Here is a 17,243-nt window from a genome sequence, read left to right on the forward strand (position 1 = left end):
TTTTTGGAACCGCCTCGCACTGAAAAGAAAAAGAAACTGCACCCTTGAGAAAACGTGCGCCGGAAGAGCCTTGACAGCACAGTGTGCCACACTGGAAGTGTCTTGCGACAAATGAAAATAATGGAAAACAAGCTTGAGAGAGAAAGAGCAGCGCAGGATGGGAGAGAAGAAAATGGACGAGAGAGAGCAACACGGGAGGGGAGAGAGGCATGTAAGAGGTCTGGGAGGGAGCGTAAGTGGGTGTATCGTGACAGGAAGCAAACAAAAAGGTGACAAGAAAGAGGGAAGAGGAAGGAGGAAGGGGGTGGGAAGGGGGGGGGGGAGGCCGAAAACAAGAGAATTGGCATTGCTGTGGGGAGGGGGGAGGAGAAATGCGACACGGCCTGTCGAAATTATAGCCTTTGATGCAGAGGTGCACGGGCCTATTAAGTAAGTCATCTGGTAAAGAAAGTCCCATGTGAAGCTGTGTCTGTTCCACCCCTCTCAAATTTTGGATTATTCCCAACAGCTTGGACTGCAGGCTGGGGGAGGCGGAACAGGCACAGCTGGACACCTGAGTGCGTGCATCGACCCTTCTAACTGTCAAAACGGGGAGACGACCCTAAGTAGTGATCGAATCTGCACATGCAGGAGAAGGGTAATGGAAGCAGGCTCGCACAGAAACTAAGATGAAGGTGGAAATGTCACGTTGAAACCAAAACGGACTTCGTGAAATTGTAGCTTATATAATGGAAATGCTATGGTAAACAGAGATAATATCGATTCCAAAATATCGACTGGACATAATATCGAGTTAAAAATATAGACTAGACAAAATATCGACCAGACATAATATAGACTACAAAAATATCGAGTTATATCGATATTAATAGCCAAAATATCGAATCAAAAATATAGACTAGACATAATATCGACTAGATAGAATATAGACAAAAAAAAAATCGAAAATAAGGTACGTTTTTAATAATTTGTAATAATTGTGTAATATAAATCTGTAGCGGGTTGTGGGTTTATAGGGGAATAGGGTGGGAAGTAATTAAAATATAATAAATTAATTATGTAAATTAATAATAATTGTTAATTATTAATTGGTAATTAATTAAAATATAATTGGTAATTAATAATAATTGATTAATTGATAAATAATTAATTTTTAGTAAATTATTTTCTGGAGCGGGTTGCGGGTTTATAGGGGAATAGGGTGGGAAGTAATTTAAATAAAATTAATTAATTATGTAAATTAATAAGAATTGTTAATTAATTATTAATTAATTAAAATATAATTGGTAATTAATAATAATTGATTACTTGATAAATAATTAATTTTTAGTAAATTATTTTCTGTAGCGGATTGCGGGTTTATAGGGAAATAGCGTGGGAAGTAATTTAAATAAAATTAATTAATTATGTATATTAATAAGAATTGTTAACTAATTATTAATTGGTAATTAATAATTGATTAATTGATAAATAATTAATTTTTAGTAAATTATTTTCTGTAGTGGGTTGTGGGTTTCTAGGGGAATAGGGTGGGAAGTAATTTAATTATAATTAATTAATTATGTAAATTAATAATAATTGTTAATGAATTAATTATTGTCCATTAATTAAATTTTAATTGGTAAATAAAAGTAATTGGTATAGGAAATTAAATCTACTTAGTAATAATATTTCTATTAATTATATTTATTTATGAAGTTTTTACTTTTTCTACTGTTGCACTCACTGGAGTGGGAATAGTAATTTTTACCTCTACGCTATCCAACGCTTTCCCTACTGTTGCACCCACTGGAGTGGGAATAGTAATTTTAACCTCTACGCTATCCAACGCTTTCCCTACTATTGCACCGACTGGAGTGGGAATAGTAATCTTTACCGCTACGCTATCCAGCGCTTTCCCTACTGTTGCACCCACTGGAGTGGGAATAGTAATTGTAACCCCTACGCTATCCAGCGCTTTCCCTACTGTTGCACCCACTGGAGTGGGAATAGTAATTTTAACCCCTACGGTATCCAGCGCTTTCCCTACTGTGGCACCCACTGGAGTGGGAATAGTAATTTTAACCCCTGCGCTATCCAGCACTTTCCCTACTGTTGCACTCTTTGGAGTGGGAATAGTAATTTTTACCCCTACGCTATCCAACGCTTTCCCTACTGTTGCACCCACTGGAGTGGGAATAGTAATTTTAACCCCTACGCTATCCAACGCTTTCCCTACTGTTGCACCCACTGGAGTGGGAATAGTAATCTTTACCCCTACGCTATCCAGCGCTTTCCCTACTGTTGCACCCACTGGAGTGGGAATAGTAATTTTTACCCCTACGCTATCCAGCGCTTTCCCTAATGTTGCACCCACTGGAGTGGGAATAGTAATTTTAACCCCTACGCTATCCAGCGCTTTCCCTACTGTTGCACCCACTGGAGTGGGAATAGTAATTTTAACCCCTACGCTATCCAGCGCTTTCCCTACTGTTGCACCCACTGGAGTGGGAATAGTAATTTTAACCCTTACGCTATCCAGCCCTTTCCTTACTGTTGCACCCACTGGAGTGGGAATAGTAATTTTAACCCCTACGCTATCCAGCGCTTTCCCTACTGTTGCACTCTTTGGAGTGGGAATAGTAATTTTTACCCCTACGCTATCCAACGCTTTCCCTACTGTTGCACCCACTGGAGTGGGAATAGTAATTTTAACCCCTACGCTATCCAACGCTTTCCCTACTGTTGCACCCACTGGAGTGGGAATAGTAATTTTAACCCCTACGCTATCCAGCGCTTTCCCTACTGTTGCACCCACTGGAGTGGGAATAGTAATTTTAACCCCTACGCTATCCAGCGCTTTCCCTACTGTTGCACCCACTGGAGTGGGAATAGTAATTGTAACCCCTACGCTATCCAGCGCTTTCCCTACTGTTGCACCCACTGGAGTGGGAATAGTAATTTTAACCCCTACGCTATCCAGCGCTTTCCCTACTGTTGCACCCACTGGAGTGGGAATAGTAATTTTAACCCCTACGCTATCCAGCGCTTTCCCTACTGTTGCACCCACTGGAGTGGGAATAGTAATTTTTACCCCTACGCTATCCAACGCTTTCCCTACTGTTGCACCCACTGGAGTGGGAATAGTAAATTTTACCCCTACGCTATCAACGCTTTTGCTACTGTTGAACTCACTAGAGTTGTTACAATAAATTTTAACCATTTTGCTATGCTACGGTAAAAATATTATATAATGTTTATTTAATAATATGTTTATATATATATATACATATTATTTTTGTTATATATTTTTTATTTTACATTAATTATTTATTTATATTACATTTATTTAATAATTTTAACTAAGTTTATAATAAATATATTTATTATTATATTAGTTTTAACTTAATTTAAAGACATTTAAAAAAACGATATTTTGACAGTCTATATTTTTGTAACTCGATATTTTTGAGTCGATATTTTAGTACTTACCTGTTTGAAGATAGCCAGTCGATATTTTGTCCCTCGATATTTTATCATCGATATTATTGTATCTCGATATTTATGTGGTCGATATAATTTCAGTGATCCAAATGCTATGTTTAAATTAAATATTAAAAGGAACGAAAACAAGACGGAGGGCATTGCTGTGGGGAGGGGGGGAGGAGAAATGCGACACGGCCGCAGCAGGGTGCGGAGCGGCGATGAGGGAGAGACACGGCCTGGGGCCGTGAATAGTGCGAAGCAGCAGGGGCCTTTGAAGTGAAGCTAAGCTTCACTTCAAAGGTGTGGGAGGAGTGCTGCTGGGGAACAGATGGCGATTTGATGATGTGCACGCGAATTTTAGGTCAATGCGCTTGCGCATTGACCTAAAAGCGCACGGGCACAGCATCAAATCGCCAGTAAATCGCCAGTCTAGGTAAACCTTGTTTAAGCCCCTATAGTCTCGCTCAATGCACATGCGCATTGAGAGGCGAGACCTAAAAACTGGACAAATTCACGAAATTGATCAAGGTACATGCTAAATCAAATGCAGACACAGAGACAAAGTCTACGGACCCACTTATTAATACTTTAGACCCTATGGACTTGACAGATGAAATACTTCAGGCTATTTAGGCCTCTGGGTAAACCCATGAAGCTCAAATCGGTGGATAGTGAAGTCACTCTCCTGCACCTATACTTGAACTAAATGTAGTGTACCTGATAACGGAAACAAAAATCTGAATATCAGAACTGAAGGACACAGTTAAAAACCCTCACAACAACAGTCCAGAAGTTGAAGACCACCAACCATGAACTGTGCTCAGGAGTGGAAGTTGTTGAAGGATGATCTGAGGTAAACGCTATGTCTGGTGGGCTTCCCAGAGGGAGCTGACAGTGCAATGCCAGAACGTTTTCTGGAGGACTGGTTGAAGTCAAAGACACTAATTGACAGACTCTTCTCTTGCTCTTGGATCGAACAAGCCCTCTGGGTGTTGGACTCAAGGCCTTGCTGCGTGCCACCTCTTTACCACCTCATTGCCAGATATCTAAATTATAGAGATCTGGACATTATTCTGCAGTTTGCCAGCTCAAAAGAGGCACTGTTGCATGGACTTCAAGAAAATATTAATATTCCCTGAGGCGAGAAAAAAAGTTGAAAAACTAATAGAGATACTTCACACTGATAGAGAAACTGATCGAGGAAATGTTCCTCTGGGCGACACTGCTCATTTTTATTTTATAAAGTTTTATATAGCGCAAACTAGACCCCAGAGGGTATCAGAATGCTTTACATTTAGGATCGTTGGGTTACAGGTTACATCATTTACAAGAGCAAAGTAGGGTACAGTAAACAAAAACAATGTTGCGAGAATTTGTAGGAGGGAGACGAGGGGGAACTGTGTCCAATGTCCGGCTGGGTAGGTGATGGTCCAGGTGGAAACCAGGGCCAATCTCCTCTTTAGCTGTCTAGCAGCTCCACAGGGCATCAGCCATGTTGCACAGGTCTCAGTGTTCAGGAAAGATAGTATTGATGTGATATAAATTGAAAAGTTTTATATAGCGCTGGCTAGACCCGGAGGTATCAGAGCGCTGCTCATAACGGTGAGCTAATATAGCCACCCAGACGGAGATAAGTGAGAGATCCTTGGTCGCCCCACCATTGACCAAGGAGGAAATCTACTATATTACCATTATGACCGCCAACCGATTTGGAGTTCCGTGGGCAAAACAGCACTATATCCTTTCTTATGCTTGCTCATCGGGTAAATCCCTTCAACATTTTAATGGACTCCTTAAATCCTGCATTGAGGTTGAGTGTTAGGAATATGTGCAAATTTATTTTCAAGTTACTGCAAAGTTAATTGCCATTAAAATGTTTGCTGGGTTAGAAGTGCAGAGAGAAGGAAATTGGGGTGGGAGGAGTTGATGACGGTTTTTGACATTTTACTTTTTGTTTAACACAGGCAGCAGGCAAGAATCATTGTTATGGGCATCTAACTGACACTAATAATGGTCAATATTCAAGGTACTAAGAACTAAGCGGGATATTGAGTAATAGTCTGGCATGTAAATGTGCTAAATAACCAAATCGAAAGGGGGATACTAATGCTATACATTAAAGAATTTGCTACAAAAGTGGTGTTGCTGCAGGAACCAATTGTGCTTTCCTAGGAAGACACAGACGTGATCAACTTTATCATGCATGGTTTACCCATGACTCCCATGGGGTTGTGATCCTCATTAGACAAATCACTTCCAGTAACAGTAAAATCAGTCCTTACTGATAAATTAGGAATACGTGTCTTGGTGACCGGGATCCTGGGGGGTGAGTTACGGAGGATTGTGAGTACATATGTACCTCCAACTCTGAAAGATAATACACTGCAGACACTCACGCAATTATTAGCAATAATAGATTGGACACAAGAAATCGCGCTAATTCGACTAGTCCGATGAGCGTTGCACAGTGGGCGAGTGCCCCAGGATTGGATTGGTTGACTTCTTGTGTGAACTCCGTGCTTCAGATGAGCAATTCACGTAATACTCCCCTTCAAATGGTACACATTCTTAAATTATCTACTTCTCTCTGCGGTTGATAATGGGAATGTATGACAGGCATGTATCCTGCCTTGAGGGTTATCAGACCATATACAATTAAACTACCGATGTCCAGTCTAAGCCAGGGCAAAAAGGTAAAGTGGCGCCTGAATTCTTGGTGAAGGCAGATGACACTCTTTCGGACCTGCCCCGAGAGAGAATAGCAAATTACTTTGAACTTAACATCGATTTGATTCCTTCCGAAATTACCCTTTGGTAGGCCTTTAACCCCTTCGACGCTCATGACGAGCTGGGCTCGTCATGAGGTAGCCTCCTCGCACGCTCATGACGAGCCCAGCTCGTCATGAATAATGGGTTTTTTAAAACATGAGCACAGGAGCGGAATTTCGCTAGCGCTCATGTGGTTAAAATAGTCAGCAGAAGTCGAGCCACAACATATTCTAGGCAAGACAAAGAACGAGAGGGAAGTCTCCGAAATAGAAGAAAACACTTGTAGGTTGGAATGGAACTTTTAAGAAGGGAGGACCCAGACGTTTTGCGGATTCTAGAATTACGTAGAATACAATATATAGGACCTTGGTTGGGTACCTTAGGAAAATATATGAAATAGATGGCAAACTGGAAAAGCTGCTATATATGCTTGCCAATAAAGATCAGATGATCAGAATAGTCCCATCAGTCAAAAAAACACGAGAGACAACTGGTTAATTCAGTGGAAGTCATTGTGAACAAGATAGCGGCTTATTACAGACACCTCTATGCTCAACACACTCCACCTAACCGAGAACTGGAGGACCCTGTTTGGAAATATCTCCCAATTTGTGTACTATCAGAAATAGACAGGAGCTAATGAGACTGCCTAATAACGCAAGGAAAGATCCAACAAGTCATCACAGCAATGCCATCCGCTAAGACACCTAGCCCCAATAGTATTCCACTTGAATTCTTTAAATAATATTCCTTGTTAATAATTACTCACTTTAGAGAATAATTGGAGGAAGCCCACACTGCTGACAAAATATGCCATATGATCTCTGAGGCGCTACAATCTCGGTTGTATTGAAGCCAAATAAGCCGGCTGAGGAGTGCAGCCTATACTGCCCCATTTCTCTTATTAATATAGAGAATTGTTTTGGCTAAGTTCCTCGCAGCTAGATCATTCAGTGCGATTTGCACACTGGTTCAAGAGAACCAAAATGGATTCATGCCAAATAGGAGTACCAGACATTGTTTAAGTTGTCTTCACGTCATACTGGCTTATGCAGAGAACCTGCATGTTGCCAGTGGCTTCATACGAATAGATACAGAAAAAAGGCTTTCAACACGGTCCACTGGCCTTTCATGGTTAGAGTACTGCGTCAGGTGAACACTGGGACCCATTTTATTGTGGTATATTGAAGATCTGAGTGATGCTCCTTGGACCAAGTGAAAGTAAATGGCCTTTTCAGACCCATTCCTGATTGAGAGGGGCACTCACCGGGGTCTTTCAGACACAGATCCCTCATGTATTTGAACCCTTCAAACACCTATCTGTTGATCCTGGCTTGTGACCAACTATTCCTCAGTTCTGACAGCTTACTAATGGTAATGATGGTAAGTGATAGACTCAGCTTCGAGCCCACTTGTCTTTTCAGTGATGCTCTTGAAATATTGTATTGTATTTGCATTTATATAGCGCTTACTACCCCTGACAAGGCGTTAAGGCGCTTTTTCGGCGACTGGCACGCTACTCCGGAACCCATAAAGGATTAGTGTTAAATTAGTATAGCGAAATATGAAAGTAATTGCTCCAGCATCTCAGTATATGAAGTGATTTGCTATGAAACCAGTCGGTTTAGCGCCGGAAAAGAAAACAGCAAGCAAATATGCATGCTGTTCCCTGGCCCTCCCAGTCTGTCAGGGGAAGGCCAGGGAGTGGCAGTCATGTATGCAGCAACGTACAAATTATGTTATTAGTAAGAGAAGCCAGACAAGCATAACCTGATTGAACACCAGACACAGTACCAAAATAGTAATACCCAAATTACAGCTTTGATCATTGCACTTCGGTGCCTAGATCCATGGCGCGATTTGATTTCTTCTCAGCACACGAAAAACAATCAGAAAAAGGCACTCACAAGGTTTCAAGCCTGCAGAATGTCTACAAGATCAAAGGGATGCTGCGATGGCAATTTAGTCACTGCTTGGTTGAGTAAAGAGGTCAAAGCACTAGACCTCAATGTAGCTTTGGCATCATTGCGAGCAAGGCGATATTCTGAGGCATACACTACCTTGTAGTTTTACATCGGATCATGTTTAAAGCACTGTGCATAATAAATTATGCACTTCCAGGAATTGGACTCAGGCTTTCTCCAACAAAATGTACGCAAATCTCGATGCAGCATCTGTGCCAACACTTTACTAATAAAGTGCCATGCTTCAACAAATCCCTATGCGGCGGTCATTTCCTTGAAGTCCTTACCGCTTCACATAAGGAAGATACCAAACTACCTTGGCTTTTAGAAGCCCTTAAAACACCCTTCTACATTTTAGAAGTCTGGATTACCCTTGTAATATCACTAGTCAATCCCACAAGCACAGCAACATACTTCATAATACGCCAGACTAAACAAATAGACGTATACATACAAGGACTCCCATTATATTGCCCCAGAAGACACAGAGACTCCAAGCCCACCGTGATGTGATCCAATGAGTGAGGAACTAGAAACATTGTCTGTTGCATCTCCCATATATCCATAATATTGCTTTGAATACTAGCGGAGGCATGCAGACTGCCACACAACCAGACCACGTGTCAGCACATCATGCTTTACACCCACAGTTTCCCGTAAAGGACGCACTACAACCACACACTCTTCCAGTCATGTCTGCTGGTAATCCTTCGGGAAACCTTGAGTGCTATATTACCACACTGGTGACAGCTTCACAGGGGTGGCCGGCACGAATCAGTGGTGGCGACTGGGAGGGGAGTAAAAAAATAAAAATACACTTACTTCATCAACGCGTCACTCCTCCATCGTCTCTCTGTGTCTCTTCCTGACGAGTCCAGCCGGAACGGAAGCTGGAAGCTCACAGGCCTTAATAAGCCAATCAAAAAGCTGCTCTGAGCAGCGTCGTGACTGGTCTGAGAGTGTAAATCCAGCGCTCAGACTAGAACTATGAGCCTGACAGCCTGGTGGAGAACTTGCTAAGTGCACATGACTGACTGTCCGGCTCGAAGCCGGCTGTCCAAACCGACACGTGCACTTACAGAGTGCCCGCCACTTCTCCGACTGCTTTGTGAGCAGAACAGCCCAGCCCCACCCCGCAAAACTGCCTCAGCAGGTAAAAATTTAATGACAATAACATTGTGTTTTTATCATTTTATTTTACACTGCTGAAAAGCAGTGGGGCGACGCTCCTCTGCCTTAGCATAGAAGCCACCACTGCAGCTACAGCTATCCATTTTCTAGATAACATAACTGAGAATGGAAAAACAAACTAATATTAATCAGTGGATCTGTTAACACAATTATGTTTTTTCGTAATTAAAATATTTCAGACTGGACGTGGAGCAAAAGCTAAAACCTCATGGAAATTCGGATTCTTCTGACTCCCTGTAGCACTATCAGATCTCTCTGAATAGACCAGGCTACAACTGAAAGCATCAGTAGACCCCAAGAGTTACATTTCCCACCGTGGTTCTGGATGCCTCTTGGTGTCTTGTTCAGAAAGCACCTCCTACAGTAGAATATGGGATTGGCTTGTTTCTAGTGTAAGGTGATAGTGGTCTACTGAACATTTCTACATTTCCTTCTGACAATAACTTCAAACAAGATCAGTGACATATTTACAACTATGACCAATATTGACTATTTTCTGTAGCAAATCCCAGACCTACATGAAAAGTGTACAGATTTGCAAGCACTGATGTTTATAGCACTTCTCTCTAAAACGAGTTGACAGAGAGGAATTTAGCATAGGCCAAATCTGTCAATTTTTAATCGCTGGCAGTTGTCACTAGTGAGATACTCGGTGGCGCGTGTCATCACTGAGGGGGGTGACAAAATGGCAAAAATATGTGTTTAAAACATTTTTGCCATTTTGTGAAGCCGGGGGTGACAAGATATTTTCCGCAGTGGGTACCACCTGACCTTGCTACGCCACTGAAGATACTATCAGCATGAGGTAAACTTCATCATTTCTCCCTCCTTGAATGTTCATGTCAAAATGAAAATTATACGAATGCTGGAGTTTATTTCAAATCAAATTTTCTTCCTTTTTTTGTTTAACTTTGTTTTTATTATTATTATTATTTTTACGTTTGCAGTTTACATTTCAGTTGACACAACTGTGATTTACCAATACAGTAAGGGGCCCCCTGAAAACGATGTAGGGCGAACCAGCAGGGGAAAAACCCCAAAAACAATCGAAGGAAAGGCTGCCCTATATATTTAAACTCCTGGCTCAAATGAGTCCAATGATTTCAGTTGCGCAATTGTGAGCTCACTACATTTCAAGGCCGCACCACATTATATACAACACAAGAGATAGGAAAATACAAACATAATTTTATTTATTTTCTTTTTTCAGAGAATTCATTTTTTCTTTTAATTAGGTTATAAAAAGACATTAAATATGGCAAAGTAGTTCCTTGGCGCGCTCCTCTCGAGAATAGTGGCGCACTTTCCTGCTTGGAGTTGCTCTACCATAGATCCCCTGCCTTGGGCGTAGATTGGCTGCTTTTCGTTTATTTGTCTGCCCCCTCATTTCCCTACGTGTATCTGCCCTGATGAAGGTGCGGCCGTAGATCGGGCCTGGCACCGAAACGCGCGGTGGCGCTTCCACTCACCGCCCTGAGATTACCACCTTGGGTTTCCGGCATTGTGCTGTATCCGCAGTTTACAACCTTGGGATGTGTTCGGATTATGATGTTTTGTTTGTTATCAATTGGATGTGTTGAATGGTGTGTATGAGGATATTTTAGATGTGTGATTTTGCTGTATCTGAATAAATGATGGTTAGGGTAATGTGGGGCTGTTTTTTATGACTGAACTCCTTTGTCATATTTAATGTCTTTTTATAACCTAATTAAAAGAAAAAATTAATTCTCTGAAAAAAGAAAATAAATAAAATTATGTTTGTATTTTCCTATCTCTTGTGTTGTATATAATGTGGGGCGGCATTGAAATGTAGTGAGCTCACAACTGTGATTTACATCTTAGCTTTATATAAACAATGCAATTATGCGGGAGACATTTCAGTCACTATCACCTGTTACAAACCTCATGAATTAACAGTTGGTGTGTCATCTTAACATTCAGATGTTAACGATAGATAGCTTTAATAATACTAAACATATAACAGTTTACCCCTACCTCCTGGACCTTTTACAGGAGGTCTACGCAGCACTACATATATGGCATCCGAGGTTTCCCCTTCACACTGCCAACCCAGCCAACAATCTCGATTGAGTTCGGTGCTCACCTAGAACCCCATACCTTCCAATGCTCAACGTACACAATGTAGACTGCGTATGATGGTGTATGGGGGCTGAATATATATCTAGGAGTTGAGTATGGGAGGAATCAAAGAGGGAGGGGGAGGGAGTGCGGCTCATGGAGAGGAGGAGGAGGGGGGGATGCGGTAGCAGATCTATTATTCTTCCTTGATGCTGCCTCGCCGCCCTTGAAAAGTGATTGAAGGATTGTGGGAAGGCATTTTTCATAGCTCAGCTTTACACACAGACGTTGTCCATCTCTCTGTAGGAGAACAATTCAAACTGTTGTTAAATGCCACCTCCCACCCGCTTCTAAGATCTCTGATAATTCCTAATATTACAGGGACTGTGTATTGCAAGAATATTTCTCAGACACATTTAAAGCAGAAATGATTGTTAATGCGATTGTGCAATTTAACACCCTATAGTATTCAAAGAACAGACCGGTTTTGTAGGTATTAGAACTGATTAGAAAGTTGTGGCATGAAGGTGGGCAGAGTGGGTGCTATTCAGATAGTCAGTAACTGATAAGATCATGTCATAATTGATTGCACCCTAAAATAAGTTAGAAAAGGAAAAATATTTCCCACGTTTTTTAGCTGATCAAAATCAGACTTGACCACTTGAAAAATCTAAACCGACTGGGATTATTTGGAATCTAGGACTGTGCTCAGTATTTTTCACCTTCGAAACAGGTTGAAGGCCAGTCCTATTTTGCAGGGCCAGATCTCAAGTGGCTACTCTCGAACAATCATGAGCTCGAGCTTTTTGGGGTCACTTGTTGGCCATCACCCAGTCACTGATGATGAAGATACAGGGTGATCTCCGTTATTGTTGACCCTGTTCCAACGGGCTGAATGTATGACAAGAGGGTTGCACATACACTTCAAAGAAAATAAGTGCTGTGGCAGAGCCCACATACCCTGGAAAGGTCGCAGTTTATGAAGGGGATTTGTATGGGCCGTTCTCAAAAATGTTGCACATCACATCTATAGATCTCCGGCTCTCTCCCTCCCTACTTCCCTCTCACTCTACCACTGTCACCAGCGAATCGCTGGTTATAGGGTTGGGTGGCACAAATGAGACTGCTTTCTAACATTGTATTGATTGGTTTGTTTTTAAGTGTAACATGGTTTTAACATTATTTTGACATGGGATTAAACTGAGATAGTTGTGAGCTAGACAGAAGTGGTAGCTCAGTTTCAGCAGATGCGGTCATGTTTCCATTCTCTTAACACACCATAAACCAAATGCCATTTTGGGTTCCGGTACAGTTTTTTGTGCAGAACCAGGTATTTAAAGGACCTTGCAGCGCGTCCGTGCCTAAGGAGCACCAAAGGTAAGCCTGTCTGCACCTATACCACGCCCAGAAACCAGCCATGCTATTGGTTTCAGTCCAATGTCAGTAAGTCTCCTATTTAACTTATTCTTATGAGATTAATAAAGAATGCTCACTACCCTAAAGGAGTTAGATTTACTAGTCAACAAACCCCTTTCTCCCTTTTCCATGCCTCCTCCACGCAGTCACAAATCACTGTTATACGGTTTAATAATAGATGCTCATTCTGCTTCTCTAAAAGATTTTATTGCGAATTTTACCCTAGATATTCTGGCTATTACAGAAAATTGGTTCACAAATGTTATGCTAGAGGCCTTTAAAGTCGTTATACCTGAGGGCTTTTCAATTCATAAAGCACACGGTTCTGGAAGGGTAAAAGGGACGAGACGTCCTTTTAATCAAAAACCCCTGAAACACTGTAAATAAAAATTCAAGTTGAGGTCGGGCACTCAATGTGCTTTCTATAAAATTCAAAGACCCCTCAGACACTTTTTACTCCAGCGTTTTAGCCTTCCATCTGCTTTCTGTCAATGCGAATACATATGCGTCCTAGGCTTTAGCTATAGCACAAGCAGAGAGTCCTAACGCACATTTGGTCCTCTTAGGAGATTCATTTATTTCCTACACTCTGGCTACTACGTTTCTGGACTTGTTTACACTTGTTGATCTTATACACAGTCTCTTATACATACCCATAATTTTGGTAATTTAATCAACATTATTTATTGAGACACCAAGATCTGTCAGTCCTATGAGCCCTACTCTTTTCCCTGGACTGCCTTTTGGGGCATACCCTTCCCTTCCCATTTTGCTAAACGTAAAAGTAATACTAAAGCTTCCCTTCTCACCACTGTTGCGAAAAATTGAAAACGGTTGTTGGGTGACGATTTATGTAATGCCATACTCTCACTTGACTCGTGTAATTTAAATGTAGATTCGTTCACCTCATCCCTGGCAAAAATCTTAGCTCCATCTTATTCCCAGACAGGCAGGCATGTTAGCTTCAGCAATGAAAATAACTAAGAAAAAGCTTTCAGACAATGGCTATTAGACAACTGGAATGATGAGAACTCCATTGAAAACGATGGAGTGCTCTGGACTTCTAATGGCAGGTGGAAGCTCGGAGCTCCAACATTCCAATGTTTGTTCACAGCTGTTGTTGTGAACAAAGGCCTCATGGAGTCCGAAGGGGGGTCCGTGAGGCCTTTGTTTTAAAATTTAGAACATTCTGCCATCTAGGGGCGGAATGTTCTAATATCCTTAAAACCGTCAGTAACGGGCTCTACCAGCCATTAAAGGTCCGCTCCCTCATTAAAGGCCCTCACCTTCGGCCTTTAATGCTGTAAAGGGCCATTAATGGCCAGTAGAGCCCGCTACGGCAGGCTCTAAGCCTATAGTATACATCGGAGCTGAATTCTTACACTGTTGTTGCCTGCTATCCTTCCTGCCCCTGACTCTATTCTTCCAAGTCTTTTCCTTCTTATGCCCCCTCCTTTTCTTGCCCTCTTTCCTTCTTCCCTCTCTCCATCTCACAGTGCCTCTCTGCCCCGGTCCAGTCCCACTCCCTCTGCCCTCCCTGACTCTGCATCCATCCCATCATTCCTGCTCCTCTCGATGCCTCCATTATGCACTTCCTTCCCTCTGTCTATCACTGTTCCTCTCTTTATCCCCATCCCTGTCTCTTCCTCTGGTTTCATGGCTAGCTCCAGAAAGATGAAATTAAATGCAGTGAGGGGTTGGCAGCTCCAATCCAAACGGACTCACCATGCAGAACTAGGGGTCTCTAAAATCCTCTTGCACAGAAAAAAACCTGAACAGGTTGGGGACAATTTGTCAGGCAGAATGGGGGGTTACTATAATCTGTGGATATTTCAGAAAAGGGTCCACATTACGGCAACTCCCCTGAAGCAAACCTTGTATCTTTTGAGGCGGATCAAGAGGTTGCTGTGAATACAAAGTAGGCCTTGAAACATCATAAAAATGTTATCGGACCTTCATGCATAATGACTTTAATATTCAACTTGACCTAACTGTAATGCTCTTGACTCATGAGCCGCCTTTTTTAAAACATGTTTTTATTGGCAGGTCAATAAGAGAAGACATGGAATTTTACAAATGAAGCATTCACAGACCGATTAATTACCAAGTGTGACAGTTGTATACAACCAAATAGTCCTGTAGTAGTAGGGGTTCGTCATAAGAGTTGAACTGCACATACACACAATTAACAGTTACTTCGACCATGGATGATAACTATACGGGTATATACATATTGAGGCTATATAGCTGAAGGCATTGTGAGATCTTCAATCCCCCCCTGGGGTCTGTAACATCTTGGTTTACCACCCTCAGCCAGTTTACAAATGGGCCCCGAATATCCTTTGGTCTAGACTCAACAGGCATTCATTCCCAAAATGCAGTGAGGTGTTCCTGGCAGAACGTAACATCTAGAACCCAGTCCTTTAGCAGGCAGGCAGGCTCTCTGAGCCAGTATGAAGCCATTTGGAAAGCCATTTTGGATTCCTTTCCGACTGACCACATAATAATCGGTCGGAAAGAAATCCCAAAGGGACAGTTCGATGTGGTCGGATTGCATCAACATCGCCCCCTTGGTGTTACCCAGTACGATTGTCAGACAGTTCACTTTACGGAAATCCTGTAACTCTGTAGTCAGACAAACAAAAGTAAACACCAATCACTGTGATAATATAAGCAGCTATTTGTAAGAAGACATTTGACCTCTGTCTGTGAATAAACAGCAATTTGACAAGATAAACACAAGATTTAAAGGCATCTTTATTGCTCATTCGCTTTCTGAATGGACAGCACACATGTACTTTGCCAGTTCTCTCTCTGTCTAAGCCTGAAAGTCCTAAAGATATCTCACCATGGTAAAATCTGACTCACCATAAAGAGTGGGCGAGCAGATTTTTCGAGGCCTGCAAATGGATCAGTGCCCCGACTCAATCTACATCCAGTTCCAACGAAGGGCTTCAAGAATAACTAATAGCACTGATTTTGTATCATGTTAAGGATGGAAGTATGCTTGAGCCAAATTCAGTAGGCCAATATTTTCAAAACATTTTTAAATTGTTAATGACTACCCACTCTAATAATTTATTGATGGACTCGGTGGAAAGCTTTCATGAATGATGTTGGAGAAGAACAGTAGTTCCAGCGTTCTCCTGCTTGATCTCTGCAGCCTTTAACAGTGTTTCCCATCACACCTACGGCTTCACCTTACAGTGGTCGTGATGGGTTGGGTTGCGTCAGTGACTTGGGCTGGCATGCTTCTTTTCTTTCTGATCGATCCCAAACTGTTTCCACTCTCCTTTTTTTAAATTTCCGAGCTCTTCTCTTTAGTGGCACCCAGGGTCCAGCACGGAGCCCATCTTGTATAATCTATTGTTCCAGCTGCAGAGATTAAGTTGTGCAGTATTGAATTTTAGTGTTATGTTAGCGACACTAGCTTCACATTAAACTTGTGATAATATTTCTTCTACAAAGGCCAGCCTTCAATCGTGTCTTTCCACCAGCTCCCATTGGTAGGGCAAAACTCTCTGCAGTCTAAGAGGATTACATTGAGGTAGTGGTCTTGGACAGTAACACATTCTTCTGGTTAGACAATTGGTGGACTTCTTGTTTAGATTCTGATCTGATTATTGTTGCCAAAGATCTAACCTTAGCTTACATTTCATGCCAAACTTTCCTTTCAAGCTCTGATTACCAAGGTTACTATCACGTGATTTATTCTCCCCAAGCTTCTCAAAAACATCAACTTTCTTCTTCCCATGGGCTTTTGGAAAACCACTATTTAGGACATCAGAACTTCAGTCACTGTGCTGATTCTAAATCTCCCTTGCCACTATATTTTTGGAGCACTGTTGTGCACCTTACTGGCTGTCACTGTATCAGACAAATGGCTGGTCATGATTTTGGAACAATATTTCTTCAGTCTTTCATCTCCACACACAGGCTAATATGCATAAAAAGATTAGCCTCCTTCTCTGTAATCTCAGTTGCACCCATCTGTCGTACGTTTCTCATTGCTCAAATGGGTGTACTTTCTGATGTTTTGATGTTTCCCTTGTCAACTCTCTTTGACTCTGCACTGAAGTTCACTCTGACCGCTGCAGGCTTATGTTTTAACAATGGTATGCCGTAATTATTATTATTATTTTTTTGCAGATTTATATGGCGTGAACTCGACCCGAAGGTATTGGAGCGCTTTACATGAGCACCAGTTTCGTTACACAAGGACAATTCATTTTATTTTTGGTAGGCACGGGGAGATTAAGTGATTTGCGCAGAATCACAGGATGTGGAGTCGACCCCGAGGCTCGAACCCTGGTTTCCCAGCACCAAAGTCAGCAGTCTAGCCGTGAGACCACATCCTCT

Source organism: Lissotriton helveticus, chromosome 5_1 (genome assembly GCF_964261635.1).
Source record: "Lissotriton helveticus chromosome 5_1, aLisHel1.1, whole genome shotgun sequence".
Classification (NCBI taxonomy): domain Eukaryota; kingdom Metazoa; phylum Chordata; class Amphibia; order Caudata; family Salamandridae; genus Lissotriton; species Lissotriton helveticus.